Source organism: Neomonachus schauinslandi, chromosome 2, assembly GCF_002201575.2.
Source record: "Neomonachus schauinslandi chromosome 2, ASM220157v2, whole genome shotgun sequence".
In the NCBI taxonomy this organism is placed as follows: domain Eukaryota; kingdom Metazoa; phylum Chordata; class Mammalia; order Carnivora; family Phocidae; genus Neomonachus; species Neomonachus schauinslandi.
Window position 1 is genome coordinate 18,046,929 of NC_058404.1, and position 21,853 is coordinate 18,068,781.

Below are 21,853 nucleotides of genomic sequence, written 5' to 3' on the forward strand. Positions count from 1 at the left end.
ACAAGCAGGGGGAGCGGCAGGCAGAGGGAGAAGCAGGTTCCCTGCTGAGCAAGGAGCCTGATGTGGGGCTCAATCCCAGGACCCTGGGATCATGACCCGAGACAAGGCAGACACTTAATGACTGAGCCTCACAGGCGCCCCACGTGTCTTTTTTAGTAGCAATAGTCTTCGGAAATTTTATTTTCTCCCAACTGCCAACTTTTCTGCCGGCCCCCCTTCAAACCAATCCAACCAGGTTTTTACCCTCACTTACTCCATAAAAACTACTTTTGTCAAGCTCACCTATAACCATGCCATTGCTGTATCCTACAGTTAATTTGCAGCCTCCATGTTAATCTCTTGGTAGCATCTGATGTAGGTGAGCACATCTTCCATCTTAAAAAACAAAAACACAAAAACACCACTTCTTTCACTCAGCTTCCAAGGCCCTCCCCCACTTTCTGGTTTTCTTTTCACCTCACTGGTCACTTTTTCTCAGCTTCCTTTGCTGTTTCCTCTGTGCCTGACAGGACTTTTATGGCTGGGCTGCCTCAAGTGCGGGTCCTTGAATTGCTTTACTATCTATATTTTCTTTAGTGGAGATCTTATTTAATCCCATAGCTTTAAAACAATCTATATACTGACTACTTCAAAATTTATATCTTCAACTTGGTCCTCTCCTGGGACTCCAAATTTATATCTATCTCTCTATCTATCTGTCTATCTATCTATCTATCTATCATCTATCTATCTATTGTGCAACATGTCTGAAAATGAGCTCCAATGTTATTTTCCCCCCAACAAAACAAACAAAAAACCCAATTTACCTACAGTCTTCCCCATCTTGGTTGATAGCAATTCCACCTTTCTGGTTGTTTGGGTTTGAAATCACAGTCTTGACTCCCCTAATTCTCACACATTTAGTCCATCAGCAAAACTGCTGGCTCTGTCTTCAAAATATATCCAAATCTGATCACACTTTACCACCTCCGCTGGTGGTATTCTGGCTGAAAGACATTATGATCCCTTAACTGGATTATTTTAATGTTCTCTCACTTCTACCCATTTTGCCTTCCTATGGTCTATTCTCATAGTCAACAGCCAGAGTGACCCTGTTCAAATGAACAGGTTGTGTCACTTCTCAGCTCACAGCCTCAAATTATTTTGCATCTCAGAGTAAAAGGAAAATTTGCTCTGATCCCATGTTACTTTTTTGATGTCATTCCCTACTGCCTTGCTGCTCATTCTTTCAGTCCTGATCATACTGGAGCCATTCCTTAATCATCCTGGACACATTCCTCAGGGCCTTGGCTCTGACTTACCCTCTACCTGTTGTGGTCTTTTTCAACATATGCACATCCATAAGATTCATTGTCTTTCTGTTGATACTGATATTTCAACTTTTTTTTTTTGAAAGATTTTATTTATTTATTTGAGAGTGAGCAAGAGAGAGCACAAGCAGGGGAGGGGCAGAGGAAGAAGCAGATTCCCTGCTGAGCTGGGAGCCTGACTCTGGGATCAATCCCAGGACTCTGGGATCATGACCTGAGCTGATGGCAGAAGCTTAACCAACTGAGCCACCCAGGCGCCCCCAATATCTAAGCTTCTAAATGAGGCCATTCCTGACCACACAGATAAAAATTGCCATGCCACTCCCAGTGTTTCCTTTTGCCCATCCCCCACAGCATTTATCATATTAGATAACTTACAAAATATTGTATATGTCAATCACTTTATTATCTGCCCTCCTTCTTTCCAAACCCCCTTCAATACACATATGTACATACAACTTCACAAGGACAGAGAACCTTATTTTATTCATGGCTGTATCCCAGAGTCTAGTTTAGTGCCTGACCATAGTTGGTGCTCAATAAATATTTGTTGAGTATGGTATTATCATTAATTAAAAGCATTACTACACACAACTTACTAGTATTTTTATCATGGAAGATTAATGTAAATCTAAATCAAAACAAAACAAAAATAATATTTAGGAAGCAGGAAGTAGAATGAATTTCTAGATTTCTACCTCTGATTTGATAGTCTTATTAATAAAATTCTCTCTATTTATCTACTTATTTGCATATAAGTATTTTCAGATATAGTTATATCAGCTTATATATAGTCCCTTTCTATTTAGATAGTGAAGTAAATTGTTGCTTAGGTGTTTATATTACTCCTATAAGAAAATTTTGTTTCATTAAGACTATATTTAAAATTTTCATTTTTATAAGCATTTTAAAAATTTTTATGGTCTGGAAGAAAAATAGGCAGTTGATACTTGTGTTCAATTTAATTGCATTTTGCTGTCTTATTACAATGTAAATTACATATTATAACACATCTAACTATCTGGGAATTAAATATTCATTAGTATCTTAAAATCAGTATAGACCTACATCTGAACATTTGAAACTTGAAAATACACCCCAAAGTAATACCAAAGATGACAATGAATATAATGGAACAATAGAGGAAAATCAGGAGATAAATATAATTAAAAGTATATATCATATTTGTATAATTGGATATTTGAAGAATTTTATTATAAACATTTCTAGAGTCAAGCTTTAAGATGTTCATTATCACTGAAGATGCTGACTGCAGAATTAAACTACCTAATTAATAAAGATGGTAATTTAGCAAAATTATATAAAATATCTTTTTTTTTTTTATTTGAGAGAGAGAATGAGATAGAGAGAGCATGAGAGGGGGGAGGGTCAGAGGGAGAAGCAGACTCCCTGCTGAGCAGGGAGCCCGATGCGGGACTCGATCCCGGGACTCCAGGATCATGACCTGAGCCGAAGGCAGTCGCCTAACCAACTGAGCCACCCAGGCGCCCATCAAAATTATATAAAATATCTTAATCTTTTCTAAGAATTGAGAATTCTCAATTGAGAATGCTCTATCAGTTTCATTTAACTGATAAAATTTTATTTTGACTAATGAACTAAAAAAGCTTTTTTGCATAATTTTATTTTCCACTTTATTTCATACTTATCTTTTACTTTCTAAATCACTAATCTTTAGTTATCCCTGAGGTACAAAAATAATTTACAATCCATTAAAATAAAGAGAAGTTTAATTGTGGCCATTTGATGGCTACTTATTTCCCCTCTTCATTATTTCACAAGAATCTCACATGAGCAACAGTTAAAGGAAGACGTAAATTAAGTCAGAATCTCAGCAAACCTTCCCTAATACTGGACAATAGTACACATGTGTTTGGTCAGCGCAGTAGGTTACAATGTGGGAATTGTGACAAATGGGTAATTGTTCCTAATTTATTTTCCTGAAGCATTTTAGGCCCTGGAGTTTTTAGTACAAATTATTTTTAGTTGTCAATAAACATTAAGTAGTTGAAAGAAGATTCTGAAATTGTCCCTGTATTAAAAAAAAAACAAACTTTATTTTTCTAAATCATTTATTTTTGTTTTTAAGTAATCTAATAAACTAAAAAAGTAGATAATACATGTCTAATAGTATAGAAATATTTATTAAAATATAATGATTCAGACTATAAACTAAAAGACATTTTTAAAAAAATGAATCCTGTAGGAGAGCCGAGATCATTTTTGTTTTGCAGAACTCATTTTTTTAATCTAACTGAAAGTGATAAACATTTATTGACAATTTATTTGTGTATGGCATTGTGCTAAGTGCTGATGAGATAAAGATGATGGTCTCTACCCTCAATAAGAACTTAATGATACTTTTTTTATTCCAGCAAGTCTACCCCTTGAATTATGTAATTAACACCACTGAGACAACTGTTACAAAAAGTTGACTTGAGACGGTGGGACTTGCAGTTTGGAAGTGGTTATCCACTATGATAAACTATGGAATATTACTTGAGTTAGACTGTATATTCTATGGCCATAAATTTCAAATGTAAGCTGTGAGACATATTTAACCTAAGTTATAAGGAATATCTTGATTTTCCTGAAAAATCAAGGGAAAATTTGGGGGGAAATATTCTGCCCAAAATATGTGAAAAAGACCCTCTTCAAAGAGTTTTCAAGGCTCAGGTAAATTGATCTGAAATAGATTTCCAAAATTCCTTCTGTTAGAGATGGAGGAAATGGGACAGCTTATAGGAAAAATATTCAAGTGTGACAGAATCATTTATATGTTGAGAATCATTTTTCAAACCCTTAGTATGTACCAATGGTAAAGTAACTTGATAAAATTGTTTATTAATGATCTTCCTTTACTTTGCACAATCATAAAATATGAAATCAGAAATAAGAGGACAATACAGAAAGTGATCTTGCTTTGTTATGGTAGGAAGTTCAAAATTATTTTATTTTTTTTTAATTAGAGAGAGAGAGGTGGGGGGGGTGGTGAGACAGATAGAGATGGAGAGAGAGACGAACTTAAGCAGGCTCCATGCCCAGCATGGAGTCTGAACTGGGGCTCGATCTCACAATCCTGAGATCATGACCTGAGCCAAAATCAAATGTAGGATGCTTAACCAACTGAGTCACCCAGGCACCCCTCAAAATTACTTAATAAAACAAACAGTAACGGATAAAACACACAATGTATAAAGAACACACATACCTCCCCCAAAAAGAAATTATCGGGGAAAGTGCATATTCAATCACCCAATGATGAGCTGTTGGCTTGAGTCTGTAACTTGCTTGTCATTCAAGTAGTGGTAATCTCTCTCTGGGCACCCAGTTCATGACTGAATTGCTAATTAGATTCCTCAAGTTTACAGTGTTTCTTCTTTTGTTCTCTAGTATTTAATAATTCCTGAATAGCATTCTTAGCTTCCCTACAGCCAACACTCATACACACACTCAAAAGCTTATATACCATTAAACATGACAACTTAACAATCACCTAAGTTAAAATCCTGGCTGTGCCCCCAGCCAGTTTTATGAAGATGAACAAATAAAATCAGCCTCTCTTGGCATTACTTCCCCATTTATAAAATGAATGTGTTGGACAAACTTTATCCAAAATGGTAGTTGTAAGCCTGAGCTGGTTTGCATATGTCTCTGTGGGTTTCATCATGTATGCAGTGAGAGCCACTGTTTTAAACAGTTCCTCTGGTGATACTGATGTGAAAACTGACAACCAGTAATGTAACTTACATATGACTTTTGAAATGGATAAAAAACTAAACACAAATGTAAGCGAAAAAATTTTGGTTATCCTGTACATAAATATTTTTTCCCATCTACTCTAAGTAACTGTTTAGTTACAGTATTACAGTTACTAACATAAGTATATTTACTCACCACAAGAAATTATAGGGACACCTGGGTGGCTCAGTCAGTGAAGCGCCTGCCCTCAGCTCAGGTCATGATTAGGGTCCTGGGATTGAGTCCGCATTGGGCTCCTTGCTCAGCAGGGACCCGCTTCGCCCTCTGGCTGCCACTCTCCCTGCTTGTGCTCTCTCTCTCTCTCTCTCTCTGACAAATAAATAAAATCTTTTTAAAAAAAGAAATTATATAAATTATAAGTAGTTAATATGTAAATATTGTTATTACATATAATATATATGGGTACTATAAAAATAAGCAAACAAATAAAATGCTCAATATATAATATTCTTACAAATCAAGTGCCAAGCTCCAAGCCCTGGAGAAACAGCAATTTCTTATTTGCTTTAAACCAACTTAATTTTTTATTTCTGCACAAAAATTTTACCATATGGGTGCTGCCATTTCCCAGCAGTGATTCTATATGAGTGGATAGAAATACCCAACCCTTCACATAGAGAAATATACTGTATGGTTTTTCATGTGGAAATGTTCTTAATAAGAATTTCATGAGGATCAACCACATGCCAGATCCAACATGATGTATAATGACCTAAAGATAAATAAGCAAACATCCCTGCACTGAGCCACTTATTACCTGGCCTACCAATCGTGTTGCCTTGGAAGAAAATCTCCATGTACTTATAAAGTTGAAATCCATACTTATTTTTTGTAATCCGATTATAATTCAAATCATAATATATAAAATTACACCACTGTTCCTATAGTTAACTTTGTTTCATTTATGCCCAAGTAATTTTCAGCTAACTGAAATCACATTAATAACTCAAGCAATTCCACTGAATACACAGGGACTCTGTCAGATTAGGGGGGATAAACCCAGATATGCTCACAAACCACCTCTTCAAGAAAAAAAAAAAAAGAGTTCTTATATGTGGTGGTGGTCAATTTTGTGGTGTAAGTACTCATACCACAATCAATTTCAAGCTACTAATAATTGAAGAAACAGCTTCCAAAGTACTGAATATTTTATGATCATCTCTCACAAGACAATGATGAGATGAGATGCTGGTATTAGTCAGTGATAGGAGACCACCAGATAATACACAAATGAGTTATAGTCTTCTCACCTTCCTATGGAGAAACAAGAAGAAATTTTACAGGATTATCACTTTAGTAACAGTTATATGGCAACCTAAGAGAAAGGAAAAATAAGTGGCTGGGGAAAGCTTTAGAGAGGAGGTGATATATGGACTGTATCTTGGGGGATGAGTAGAGGTTCCCAAAGTCACCAAAGTTCCCCAGTTTATAGGAGAGTGAAGTCACGGGGGATGGAATATCTTGACAAAAGAGGCAGTGTATGTCATACAAAAGGGGATGAATAAAGCATGATATAATCAAACTTTGGAATAGTATGATGTAACCAGAGAGACAGGAGGGGCAGTGAGACACAGGGCGCATATTGTAGTAGTAGGGAGAGTGTGAGGGAGCCTAATTATGAAGACCTGTATGTCACATTTGGGAGCTAGGTAAGATTTGATATTTGCCTTGATTTGAATAGTGGGGTGAGATGTCTGGCTTCTTGTTTTAGGAAAAAACACTATAGAATCAGTAGAGAGGATATATTGGAGGTAATGAAGAATAGTGATAGCAAGACCACTTAGAATGTTCCTGCAGTATTCTATGAGAAAAAAGAAATGAGAGCTTGAATAGAAATGTTAAGTTTGAGGTGCTTGTGAAGATCCTCCTTCTCTCCCTTCTTGATAATAAACATTAAACATTGTATAAGTTTAAGCTGTACAATGTGATGATTTAATATGTGTGTTATATTGTGAAATATTTACCACAATAAGGTTAGCACAACCATCACCTCGCTGTGTTGTTTGTTCTTGTTTTTAGGGTGAGAACATTAAATGTCTCCTCTCGTAGCAACTTTTGAGTACACAATACAGTATTAACTAGAGTCACATGCTGAACAGTACATCTCCAGGCCTCACTTATGGTATAACTGTAAGTTTATATATATATTTTTTGACCACCTTCACCTATCCCACGAATCCCCACCCCACTTCTGGCAACCACTGATTTGGTTTCTGTATCCATGAGTTTGGGGGTTTTTAGATTCCAGATAAAAGTGCCATCATACAACACTTGTCTTTCTCTGACTGATTTCACTTAGCATAATACTTTCAAGGTCCATCTGTGTTGTTGCACATAGCAGGATTTCCTTTTTGGTGGCCGAGTAATATTCCATTGTGTATATACCAAAATTTCTTTATCCATTCATTGTTCAGTGGACACTTAGGTCATTTCTGTGTCTTTGTTATTGGGAATAATGCTGCAAGGGACATGGGAGTGCCAATCTGTCTTTGAGATAGTGATTTCATTTTTTGAAAGGCTACCTAGAAGTGGGATTGCTAGATCCTGGTGTGGTTCTATTTTTAATTTTGTGAGGAACCTCCATACTGTTTTCCACAGTGGCTGCACCAGTTTGTGTTCCCACCAACAGTGTACCGAGAGTTCTCTTCTCTCTGCATCCTCATCAACACTTCTTAGCTCTTGTCTTTTTGATAATAATCATTTGAACAGGTGTGAAGTGCTAGCTCATCATGGTTCTGATTGGCATTTCTTGATGATTAATACTGTTGAGCACCTTTTCAGGTACTTGTTGACCACTCTTATGTCTTCTTTGGAGAAATGTCTAGTCTTTCACCCATTTTTTAATGGGATTATCTCTTTGTTATTGAGTTGTATAAATTTTTTATGTATTTTGGATATCAACCCCTTATCAAATCCTTTATTATTTAACAAAAATCCTAAGGAAAAGAAAACAATGAGGAAATGTTTTAGCGATCACAACAATAATAAAGAACACAGGCATATTTTCCTCAATGTGCTTTCCCTTTTCATTTTGAGACTATTGTTAGCAGACAAATCTTATTGTGTTCTCCTTCTTTGTGTAATTAAAATAATAGATTGTGTGGACTGTTCCTTTATTGTCATATTTCTACATAATCTTGTTTTAGTCAACTGAAATTATATTTGATTCTAAATGTAGGGACAGATCAACTGTGGGCAGAGGATATGAACAAAAGAGCATATCTGATTCAAGTGGATATTTCTGACTAGTCCAGTATTCACCAAATTAGATATTTTATGGAAATTCAATAATCTTGCCAAACATGTATAAATCAAGTCTTAATCCTACTTTAAAAAGCATGTTTTATATAAAGAACAACTTTTCCTCAAAAGCTTATTCGATGTGCAAAGAATTTATGTACTTTTCTTATCACACATTTGTCTTCTCAACCACATCTTTCCCCCCTGCCGCCCCCCGCTTTTGAACTAACATTTGTTATTTCTAATGCAGTGGCAATGCTTTGTTCTCTATCTTCAATCCATGGAGTGTCCCGGAACAATGATAATGTCAGCACACATACAAGGTTTCAAACTTGTGCAACTGGTGCATGTCTATCACGGCTTCTAGGATTGTGTGGTGGTTATAGTGAGTGTTCCATGCAGAAAGTTAAACTTCAGGCATTAGGTGTTGTATTCCCTTGTGGCATTCTGCCAAACTCACGTGCAGCCAGTTTCTTATGACATATTAGCAAGAATATTAGTGGAAAAAGTAATCTGAACACCACTGGCATATTTGCCTGTTTTGTAAAGCTGCTTTCCTGCTAAGGATAAAGGCATTTACTTTTTTATTATAGAGAGGAGGTAAATACAGACTTTTATTTGAGAAACAAATATTAAACCCAAGCGAAAATTACCTCAAGGCCATGTCTATATTAAAGAGATGACATTAATGAAGTAGTTTATTATGATGAGGTCACAAACTGGTGACCTTCAGGGCAGCTTTCTCCCCTACCCTCCTTTCTGCGGCATACTTAATGCTTAAAAAAATTTTTTTTTTGTACTACTATTAGGTAGGTGAAGCACTATAATCTCCACTCCCCCACAACTTGAGAATTGCCAACGCTGATCTAACCTTCCCACTTTTTGACTGAGTCCTGTAGACCTCTGAGTTTGTTAGCTTGGAAGTATAAACATACAGAGACTTTAGGTATCAGACAATGCTGGATTCAAAGCTTGATTCTTCTAATTACTATGTCAAGTCTCAGAGACCCATTCCTTCAGTGTCTTTTGAGAATAACATTGTTCAACTTACAGATTTTTTAAAAACTTAATAAAATCACCAAACAGTGCAAAATGTTTGTCACTCAGGGGGAGCTAAAAATGGTACCTCCCTTAGCAAGTATAATTATTAATAAATTCTATGTTGAACTGAGAGAATTAGCATCCCTTCATATCTTCAAAAGTACACTTACTTGTCTTCTCAATCCCAAATTCCCTGCCCTTTCTATTTTTTGGATACTTTATTCTATTAGGAAGTCACACAAGTTATTTTAAAGCATGGAAAGTCATCCTTGGGGGGAATAATCTTTTGTGAGTTCTCTTATGCTCTGGTCTGAATATTTGTGTTCTTCCAAAATTGATATGTTGAAAATGTAATACCCCAAGTGATATTATGAGGAGGTGGGACATTTGGGAGGTGATTAGGTCATGAGAGCAGAGTCCCCATGAATGAGATTGGTGCCTTTATAAAAGAGACCCCAGAGAGTTGCTCACCCCTTCCACCACGCGAAACATACGGAGGAAGAAGTCTACAACCTGGAAGAGTCTGCAACCACGCTGACTCCCTGATCTCAGATATCCAGCCTCCAGAACTGTAAGAAATAAATTTCTGTTGTTTACAAGGTACACAAGTCTGTGGAATTTTGTTACAGCAGCCTGAATGGATTTGAGATATCCTATGTTCCGTGCTCATAGTGAGACTATCTCCAAGCTCTATATGCAACATTTCAAAGACGCAATGTGATGCCGCATATATGATTTCCTAGGGTAATATAATCTCCACATTTTTGAAAGCACAGGAAGAGAAGACAAAGTCAGCAAGTGGTAAATGTTACCAAGATAAACTAGTTTTCAAATGAGAAAATCTATGCATAAGAAACTGTTAGAAAGAGGCAATCTTGAGGACAGATTTAAAAACTGATGGTCATTTCCTGTGTACTTTGAAGAGTACAAACTAGGAAAATATTCTTTCTTGCTCACAGGTGGAAACTCTTCCTGTCCCTGGGTTGCCAACTTTTCTCATTTTTCCTTCCCAAACCAGATGACTCTGTACTCTTTTCCCCTAAGGCATATATACCTTTCTAAACTTATTTGTCTCCCTTTTTCCCTTGGGTTATTTTCTTGTCCTGTCTTATTTCACCTCCTGCTTCGGGGAATACTTCCAATATGCTCGCAAGAACCAGGTAGTCCAAAAACAATACTCCCTTTTGTTTTCCATAAACTCCATCCTCCATTCAAATAAGTCAGTTCTAAAATATGTTGAGCTTCAGGTTTATGAGCGCTGCCGGGGGATGGGGGCGGGCAGGAGAGAAGGAAGGTTTGTCAGGGAGATTTCAGACGCACACGGCCTGAAGGCAGGGAGAGGAGGGGACAGAAGGTTTCTTATCTTCCAGGGTACTTAAACATCAGTGGGCTCCTGTTTCCTCAGGCTTCATTCAACTGTCTCACACTCTCCCCATGACGGTTTGTCATTGCCCTTAACATTGTTTCTGGGTGGAGAAGACTTTGCCACACAAAGCCTACTTATACAGGAAACAGACATACCAAAAGAAGAGTCCTATTTCCTTTTTTAAAAAATTTTTTTAAAATTAAATTTTTTTTTCTTATGTTCAGTACAACAGAAACTTATGATGTACTATATGCTGGCTAACTGAGTCCTATTTCTTTTAAGCGATGTTGTGGAAGTGAAGAAAATCTGTGACTCCTTTCCACCTTCTCTTATATATCTCGTCTCTCTCAGTCGCCATGTCTTCCTCAGGCTCCTTCATGAGTGTAAGACTCTTTCCTTTGTCCCTGCCCCACAGCACTTCCTGTTTCCCTAATGACACATATATAGGACAAGATACAATGCTGGCCTCCACATATTGGATTGTCACCGATTGGTTGAATTTAATTATATTTTCATTTTTCATGCTAAATAGAAATTATTTGAGGACAGGGATTGACTCTTCCCATCTGTATGTAACTTTCAGTACTGAGCACCCTGCCCTGAGCGTAGGATATGCCCAATAAATTTTCAATGACTTGGACCAAAGTTTTTGCTTTGATGGGAGAGGAGAATAACAAAGTCCAAATCCATCATGTCAATCTTTCCATTAAAATTCCCATTTCTTTAAATAATTCCCATTAAGGCATTAAGGCATTAAGTCAGATATAGTGGTCAAAATCCAGTTTTAGGAGTCAGAAGATAGGGTTTAAATCTCAGTACTCAATTGGGTTTTATATCTCCCTGTTTGAAACTGTAAATGAAGTAAGGCCCTCTTCATAGAAATGCTGTCCAGAATGAAAGGCTTTCATATACTAACGTATAACCCAATCCAACGAGGATTTGTGTTTTAAAAGGGGAATCTGAGATAGGCCAAAGTATTCACAATAGAGGAATAAATCAAAGGGTAAAGTTTTGTTTTAGAAACCCAGCTGGAACCCTGTCTTCTTCCACATTTAAGCACTTGATTTCCCTCTAAGTTATTTTTTTCTTATGTAACTAGAGATATTAATTGTAAAAATAAAAGTATATATAGTACATGATCTATTGGGATATTTTCTGTCTTTTCTAGTAAATGGGTCTGAAACCTGGTTTAATTGAAAAGGATCCAAGACTTACTCTTCATGATTTTTTTCTGAGAGAAGGCAAAGGAGCCAAGGAAGAAAGATTAAATCACAGAAAATTAGGCCAATTCCCATATCACTGCCTACTTTTCTTAGTTTTTACATAACCCCAAGAGTTGACCAAAGTTATTGTATCACAGGAAAAGGGAATTATCCAAGTAGTTCTTATAACTGTTTAGTGAACTCATGACATTAGATAGCATGATCTTGCAAGCTAGATTGAGTTATGCTAGCAAAGGAGCTTTGGCTAGGATTTATTCTTGACAATACTCATTTACCAAATTCATAGGAAGGCTATGTGACCATTTTTATTAACATAACTTTATGTTTAGATTCTTGCTACTTACTTACGTTGTACTTTGCCTGAGAATGTCACTTTAGAGTCTCATAAATATTTGAAGAAAACATTAAAGATATTCCCTGTTAAACATAGACTGAACACCACCCTGAATTAGCCATTCACAAGTCCTCTGTATTTTACTGCTTTTTTGATATTCTTGTATATATTACATAAGAGGTAAAAGCAGGTAAATCCATTAGTTTCTTGCTTTTGTAAACAACTCATTAAAAATGATTTGAGGGCACCTGGGTGGCTCAGATGGTTAAGTGTCTGCCTTTGGCTCAGGTCATGATCCCAGGGTCCTGGGATCGAGTCCCGCATCGGGCTCCCTGCTAGGCGGGGAGCCTGCTTCTGCCTCTGCCTCTGCCTCTCTCTCTCTCTCTCTGACTCTCATGAATAAATAAATAAAACATTAAAAAAAATAAAAATGATTTGAGAAAATTAAGATAGACTTGAACACTTAAGCATCTTTAATGAGATTGGGACTTTAAAGTAAATTGACCCAGAAAGTCCTTTCCATGGGGACAGTTGGGATTCTTTTTTTTTTTAAATTTTTTTATTGTTATGTTAATCCTCATACATTACATCATTAGTTTTAGATGTAGTGTTCCATGATTCATTGTTTGTGCATAACACCCAGTGTTCCATGCAGAACGTGTCCTCCTCAATACCCATCACCAGGCTAACCCATCCTCCCACCCCCCTCCCCTCTAGAACCCTCAGTTTGTTTTTCAGAGTCCATCATCTTTCATGGTTCATCTACCCCTCCAATTTGCAGACAGTGAAAAGGCTGTGGAGCTAAGCTGTAATCATATACTCTATTTTGGCTTTTGGTAATTTACTGAGCATCTGACTGTTGGTAATTTACACCCAAAGTACTTTGATGTACAAATAATCCCATTTTCTTTTCACTCATGGTTTAGGTACTATGAGAAGCCATGCATTATTTCAGACCATTCAAATAAATTATTGCTGCAGTGCTTCAGGGCATAATTTATTCTTGGAGAAAATTTGGTTGAGTGTGTTGAGTTTTTGTTTTCTAAGAATCTCTTTGCAGTCTAAAATTTTAGTGTCTCTGTATCTTTCTAGAATGCATGATGTACTGCATAGAAGTCACCAATTCCAATACCCTCATAACCTATAAAGCTCTTAAAATTGCACCTAATCTCAAAGTCTTTCCAGCTAACTCCAGATGAGGAGCAGTTTCGACTCTTACTCTATTTGTTCCTGAATTGCTCGTGAGCCTTCATTTCTACTGTCAAAACATTTGCTAGACTGCTTGTATGTTTCTTGGCTACTGGTTTGAAGTTCCTTTGTCTAAGGATACTAATATTTCTTTTATGTTCTAGACAATGTTTCCTGAAATTACAAATCTTTACAGGACAAACCTATATCTAACACATTTAACTTGATCTCTTCTGAGCTTCTTGTTGAGAATTTGTATATCTTAATGTTAAATGGAAATTTAAGGTCATTCACTCTTTCTCAAAGGCAGGCAGGTTGATATTGAGTCCCCAGCCTTTCAGATATTTCTTTTAATTACCGTGAAAGTAAACACACTTCCCTTTTGAGTTGTGTTTCTTCAATTAATGAGATAACAGAGAAGTGTTTATAGGACATTAGCTGCTCCTCAGTGATAGCAAGGAAACTGCAGAAGCTACATCTCTAATTGCTTTTCTGATACAGTCTTAGCAAACACACATACGAGTGAAGTTCACGGAAGGGATAAATGGATTCAGTTACCTTCATACACTGCCTTCAAAGAGTGGTTTAATTATGTTTCCTTACAGCAGCTTCCCTTCCCCCCCAACCCATTAGAGCTTCTTGATTTATGACACAGTGGTTGTAGCATTCCCAGTAAAGACAGGATTTTCTCCTGTCAGAAAGCATGGCTCCCTGGTGATATTGCTCCAGGTGAGTAAGTGAGATTCTAATAGCTCTGGGTTATTACCAAAGGCAGGATCAAGGAAATAACTTTTCTTTTTTTCTGTTAACCACACATGCCAATGAAAATTCTCAGTTAATAAGTTAATTTGTATAAATCATGTTTCATATACATAAAAATTGAAATCTGAGACATCAAAAAAAGCTTTCTGGTAAGATCAATTTTCTATAGTATCTAAACCACTTTACAAGCTATATGATTGGTTATAATTACGCATGCATGTTACTTATGTGGGTCAAAATAATGTTTGAAGGGCCCAAGAGTCATTTGTTTTTACTAATGATGCACGCTTTTCTCTTAATCAGTGTCAGGAATTTGCTTCCTTGGTCTTACAAAGGCAAATTCATTTACAATGGAATCTATTGCTATTTTCTGACTAGATTGTATGTCTGAACCTCCTCATATGTGGTTTGCTACCAGTAAATAATGAGATAAGCACATGCTACAGGCCCTTGCCCTTTAAAAAAACTTCAATGGCTTTGAAATTTGTGTCACATTTTGTATCTTATTAGTACAACTTATGGGTAAATAAACATCGCATGTGGATACCTAGCTGAATAAAGCATAAAATCTGTTTCCAAGAATCCTATGGTCTAAAAGGGGAAACCAATAACAAATCAGATTATTATAATATACAGTTGACCATTGAACAACACGAGGGTTAGGGACACTGACCACATGCAGTCAAAAACTCTTGTATAAGTTTTAGCTCCCCCAAAAGTTAACTACTAATAACTTACTGTTGACCAGAAGCCTTACCAATAACATAAGCACTCAATTAACACATATTTTTTGTTACATGTGTTATATACTCTATTCTTACAATAAAGTAGGCTAGGAAAAAGATGTTAAGAAAATCGTAAGGAAGAGAACATACATTTACAGTACTATACCATAAAAAATCTGCAGATAAGTAGATCCACGTGGTTCAAATTCTTGCTGTCAAGGGTCAACGGTAGTGTGGAAGTAGTATAATCACTGTATAAACATTTATCATGGTATTGTAAAGCAGGCATGAGTATGTCCTTGAATAACATTTAAGCCAACACTTTCTGTTTACTCTTTATATTGTGGACTCCTTAAGTTTAATCACGGGTCATGGATAGGAAAAAGAGGTTTTATGGATTTTTATTTTTTTTTAAGTAGACTCCACGCCCAATATGGGGCTTGAACTCACGACCCTGACGTTGAGAGTCACATGCTCTATAGACTGAGCCAGCCAGGGGCCCCAAAAAGAGGTTTTATGGATAACTCTGGAGCTGCAACAAAGATCCAGGTTCCTAGAGTGACTCTTGATAACTCAGTGATCAGAAAAGTACTATGATTGAGTAACAGTCATTCTCAGGGGGGCCACCAAGAGCAACCAGACCCCTTCTCTGAGTGGATTTAATCTATAAAGTGAAGATTAACTTTTGGCCTCTGTTGGGGAGGAAGGTACCCCAATAATCCTTCATATGTAGCTCCCTTATATACATTTCCTTTTCAGGTTGCAAGAATGCCCTGAGCCATGTAAATAAGAATAGCTTTAACTTATAAATTTTTAATCTAATTATTTCTGTTATTCTCAATTACAAGTTGTTGGGCAGTGTATTTAATTGAAAATATTTCTTTACTGTGTATTGCAGAAACTAAGAAAACACCCCCAAGATTTAATTCTGATGACTGAAACATTTTAAAGTTCCTATCATATAGTTCTGTTCTTTGCAAGACATAGTCAATTTATGTCCACCCATGTGCACAGCAACATTATTCATAATAGATAAGAAGCGGAAGCACTTCAAATGTCCATCAATGGAGGAATGGTTAAACAAAATGTGGTATATACATACAATGAAATATTATTCAGCTTTAACAAGGAAGGACATTCTGACACATGCTACATGGGTGAATCTTGAGGATATCATGCTGAGGGAAACACAACAGTCACAAAAAGACAAATATTGTGTGATTCTACTTATATGAGGCTTTTGAAGTAGTCAGATTCTTAGAAACAGAAAGTAGAATGGTGGTTGCCAGGGGCTACAAGGAGAGGGAAAAGAGGAATTGTTCAATGGGTATAGAGTTTGTTTGCATGATGAAAAAATTCTGGAGATCTCTTTTTCAACCATATGAATATATTAAACACTCCTGAACGGTATACACAAAAATGGTTAAAGTGGCAAATTTTATGTTTTTTTTACAATAAAGGCGATAGTAAGTCTACTATTTTTACATTTGAAAATATCATTATAATATCAGAAACCCTGACTTATAAAATCCATACTACATGTAGGTTGATTTTGTGAGAATTATACCAGGAAACCGCCAGTACATGGTAATTTTGAAAGACGATACACAGAAAAGGCAAGGTGAAAAGACTAAATAAAATCATGTAATACTGTCCTGGAAAATGACTTAGATGAACACTCAAGATTCTCTCTCAATTATTCTATGATAACAAATTTAAAATCTCTTCCTAGGCAAAATATAAACTCAACAAGGAGTATAACAAATCTATTGTTTGGTAAATCAAATCTCATAATTAAATTTGGGAGGAAAAGAAATAGGGAGGGAGGGATGGAGGGAGGAAGAAAAGAAAAGAATAAAGCCTCAGTGCACAACTCAAGAGTTCTTAAGCAAAGCTTTATGGTATTCTTGTTATTCCTGCAGAGCCTGTCATCTGAAAGACCCACACTGTAAATGACATGACACTTAAAAGATTAAGGAAGAGACAAACTTTCTGAGATCTAAGTATAGTTCTAGAAGCCCAGGTATTTCATTCTCTACAAAAGAGAACCAGAGTGTTTTCCAATTGCATTTTCCCCAGAGACCTATTTGGCTCTGGAGGCGAACCCTACTATGTGCTTAAAATGATTGGTATTAATATTGACTTTCAGACAGGCGAGAAGCTAGAGATGTAATAGGGAAGGACTGGCATGCTTCATGCTCTGTAGGCAATTATATTTGCACAAGATATGTTTGTTGTAAGATGCAAATCACCAAAATGAGATCTAGGAAAATGTTTCGAGCCAATCTTGAACATATGCTTATGGTACCTGTTGAAAACATTTAAGTTTGAGAAGGAGAGGAGAATTAAGAGAGCTATTCCAAGAAGAGTGTCTGTGAATATCAGATTTAGGCACATTTAGTTCTACCAGAGACCAATCTATTCAAAGAAGTTGCTTAGAAACTCTGAGACTATCATCCTTTACATGGGGACTCCACTGAGAAAAAAACAAGGAAAATGAGAAACAGATGACTGCAAATAAATAGAATGGAATTTTGGCACTAGAGAAAGCAGATCTGTAATTTGAAGGCTATGAATATTTACACATTTTTATCTTGGGGTCAATGAGATTATGAAGACAGTAAACACCTTTCTTGAGTTTGTGACCTATACAAGCATTGCTTTGGCTCTCTGTGATCTTTTTCCTTTTATCTGTTAGATAGTTTCTTTACACTCTGTTTAAAACTAAGAATGGCTGTTCTTTATTTTTTCCTGATTAAAAAAACAAAACAAAACCGGTAAATGATTGTTTGGTTGTCTTTTGTTTGGATGTAAAGACTTACCATGACTAGATGACAGAACAAAGCAGTTATTTCGCATTCTCATATTAAAGACTTAAATGTTGGTTTTCTGTTGCCAAAAAGACCCATAGATCCATAAAAGCAGACCATGACTTCTGTAGTTATGACTTGAATGATAGAAGGAATGTGAACATATCTGAGGAAAATACTTTTTGTCTGCTCTTTGTGAAGCAGGTCGAGACTTTTAGTGAACTTTACCAGAATTTATTATGCTCTTTGCTTGATGGCATTGTTTTGAGATATAATTTGGTTTTCAAATAGCACTCAGCAAATATATGTTTTAAGAAGTCAGCTCTAAATATTTGTTGGCAACTGAAGCTACAGGGAAGGATGCTTTGCTTTTGGAATTTTCTTCATCTTTCTCTTTTTTAATTATTGAAAAATTACCTGACATACAGGACACTTTCTAGTGTTTTTCTTGGAATTCCATAAATGGAAGAATTTCCTTTTTCTGTCCAATAAACCTTGATGTGTCTCTACTCAGGGAGTAACTTCTACTGTTCTGGAAATGGGCATCATCATATGATCTGGGGAGCAATTTATATCTGGACTGAAGAGCAAAAGAGTAGGAATGACATTGTACAGTACTTGTAACTTCTCACATTTTTTTTTATCATGTGTGACATTTTATCCTCACTAAAACTGTGTGAATTAGGGTAGGCATATGGTGAACATCAAAATGTCTAAATGCCTTAGGTTGCACACATATGTAGCCACTAGGGTAGCAAAGACTTCTAAATCTAAGTAAGAATATGGACTCAGCTAGAGTGCAGGGCAACCTGCTTGCACTCAGGCACACACACACTCAGGAGATCTCACATGATTTGCCATCTTGCTATGTCTCTCCTCAACTCAAAGTTTGCATATATGCATTCCTGTGTTTGTATTCCTTTGGTAATTTCACTATTGTTCCCATTACTCTACTTTTTTTTTTCATTTTTTAAATTTAAATTCAATGAAGATATAATGTATTATTGTTTCTGAGGTAGAGATCAGTGATTCATCCGTCTTATATAATACCCAGTGCTCATTACATCACTTGCCCTCCTTAATCCCAATCACCCAGTTACCCCATCCCTCCACCTCCCTTCCCTCCAGCAACACTCAGTTTGTTTCCTATGATTAAGAGTCTCTAATGGTTTGTCTCCCGTTCTGATGTCATCATGTTTAATTTTTCGCTCTTCCCCCATGAACCTTTGTTTTGTTTCTTAAATTCCACATATAAGTGACATCATATGATAGCTGTCTTTCTCTGATTGACTTATTTCATTTAGCATAATACCTTCTAGTTCCATCCATGTCATTGCAAATGGCAAGATCTCATTTTTATTTTGATGGCGGAGTAGTATTCCATTGTATATAGATACCACATCTTCTTTATTCATTCATCTGTTGATGGATATCCAGGCTCTTTCCATAGTTTGGCTATTGTGGACATTGCTGCTATGAACATTGGGATGCATATGGCCCTTCTTTTCACTACATCTGTGTCTTTGGGGTAAATACCCAGTAGTGCAATTGCTGAGTCATAGGGTAACTCTATTTTTATATTTTTGAGGAACCTCCACACTGTTTTCCAAAGTGTCTGTACCAACTTGCATTCCCACCAACAGTGTAAGAGGGTTCCCCTTTCTCCACATCTTCGCCAACATCTGTCGTTACTTGACTTGTTAATTTTAGCCACTGTGACTGGTGTGAGGTGGTATCTCATTGTGGTTTTGGTTTGTATTTCCCTCATACTGAGTGATGCTGAGCATTTTTTCATGTGTCTGTTGGCCATTTGGATGTCTTCTTTGGAGAAATGTCTGTTCATGTCTTCTGCCCATCTCTTGATTGGATTATTTGTTCTTTGGGCGTTAAGTTTGATAAGTTCTTTACAGATTTTGGATACTAGCCCTTTATCTGATATGTCATTTGTAAATATCTTCTCCCATTCTGTTGGTTGTCTTTTGGTTTTGTAGACTCTTTCCTTTTCTGTGCTAAAGCTTTTTATGTTGATGAAGTCCCAATAGTTCATTTTTGCCTTTGTGTCCCTTGCCTTTGGAGATGTGTCTAGCAAGAATTTGCCGTGGCCGAGGTCACAGAGGTTGCTGCCTGTGTTCTCCTCTAGAATTTTGAGAGATTCCTGTCTCACATTTAGGTCTTTCATCCATTTTGAGTCTGTTTTTGTTTATGGAGCAAGAAAATGGTCCAGTTTCATTCTTCTGCATGTGGCTGACTAATTTTCCCAGCACCATTTACTGAAGAGACTGTCTTTTTTTTCATTGGATATTCTTTCCTGCTTTGTCAAAGATTAGTTGACCATAGAGTTGAGGGTCCATTTTTGGGCTCTCTATTCTGTTCCATTGACCTATGTGTCTGTTTTTTGTGCTGGTACCATACTGTCTTGATGATTGCAGCTTTGTTATAGAGCTTGAAGTCTGGGAATGGGATGCCCCCAGTTTTGGTTTTCATTGGCTATTTGGGGTATTTTCTGGTTCCATACAAATTTTAGGATTATTTGCTCTCTGAAAAAAGTAGAAGATATTTTGATAGTGATTGCATTGAATGTGTAGACTGCTTTAGATAGCATAGACATTTTAATAATATTTATTCTTCCAATCCATGAGCATGGGACATTTTTCCGTTTCTTTGTTTCTTCCTCAACTTTTTTTCATGAGTGTTCTATAGTTCTCTGAATATAGATCCTTTGCCTCTTTGGGTTGGTTTATTCCTAGGCATCTTATGGTTTTGGGTGCAGTTGTAAATGGGATCAACTCCTTAATTTCTCTTTCTTCTGCCTCATTGTCAGTGTATAGAAATGCAACTGATTATCATGCATTGATTTTATATCCTGCCACTTTACTGAATTCCTGTATGAGTTCTAGCAGTTTTGGGGTGGAGTCTTTTGGGTTTTCCACATAAAGTATCATATCATCTGCAAAGAGTGAGAGTTTGACTTCTTTGCCGATTCGGATGCCTTTGATTTCTTTTTGTTGTCTGATTGCTGTGGCTAGGACTTCTTTTTTTTTTTTTTTAAAGATTTTATTTATTTATTTGACAGAGAAAGACACAGCGAGAGAGGGAACACAAACGGGGAGTGGGAGAGGGAGAAGCAGACTCCCTGCCGAGCAGGGAGCCCGATGCGGGACTCGATCCAGGGACTCCAGGATCATGACCTGAGCCGAAGGCAGTCGCTTAACCAACTGAGCCACCCAGGCGCCCTGTGGCTAGGACTTCTAATACTATGTTGAAGAGCAGTGGTGATAGTGGACATCCCTGCCGTGTTCCTGACCTTAGGGGGAAAGCTCTCAGGTTTTCCCCATTGAGAATGATAATCCCTGTGAGTTTTTCATAGATGGCTTTTATGATATGTTGTTTTATGGCTTTTATGATATGTTTTGAGATATGTTCCCTCTATCTCTACACTGTGAAGAGTTTGAATCAAGAAAGGATGCTGTACTTTGTCAAATGCTTTTTCTGCATCTATTGAGAGGATCATATGGTTCTTCTCCTTTATTTATGTAGTGCATCACATTGATTGATTGTTGAACCACCCTTGCAGCCCAGGGATAAATCCCACTTGGTCGTGGTGAATAATCCTTTTAATGTACTGTTGGATCCTATTGGCTAGCATTTTGGTGAGAATTTTTGCATCCATGTTCATCAGGGATATTGGTCTGTAATTCTCCTTTTTGGTGGGGTCTTTGTCTGGTTTGGGGATCAAGATAATGCTGGCCTCAGAGAAAGAGTTTGGAAGTTTTCCTTCCATTTCTATTTTTGAAACAGCTTCAGAAGAATAGGTGTTAATTCTTCTTTAACTGTTGGGTAGAATTCCCCTGGGAAACCATTTGGCCCTGGACTCTTGTGTGTTAGGAGACTTTTGATGACAGCTTCCATTCCTTGCTGGTTATGGGTCTCTTCAGGTTTTCTATTTCTTCCTGTTTCAGTTTTGGTAGTTTATACATCTTTAGGAATACATCCATTTCTTCCAGATTGCCCAATTTGTTGGCATCTAGTTGCTCATAATATGTTCTTATAATTGTATTTCTTTGGTGTTGG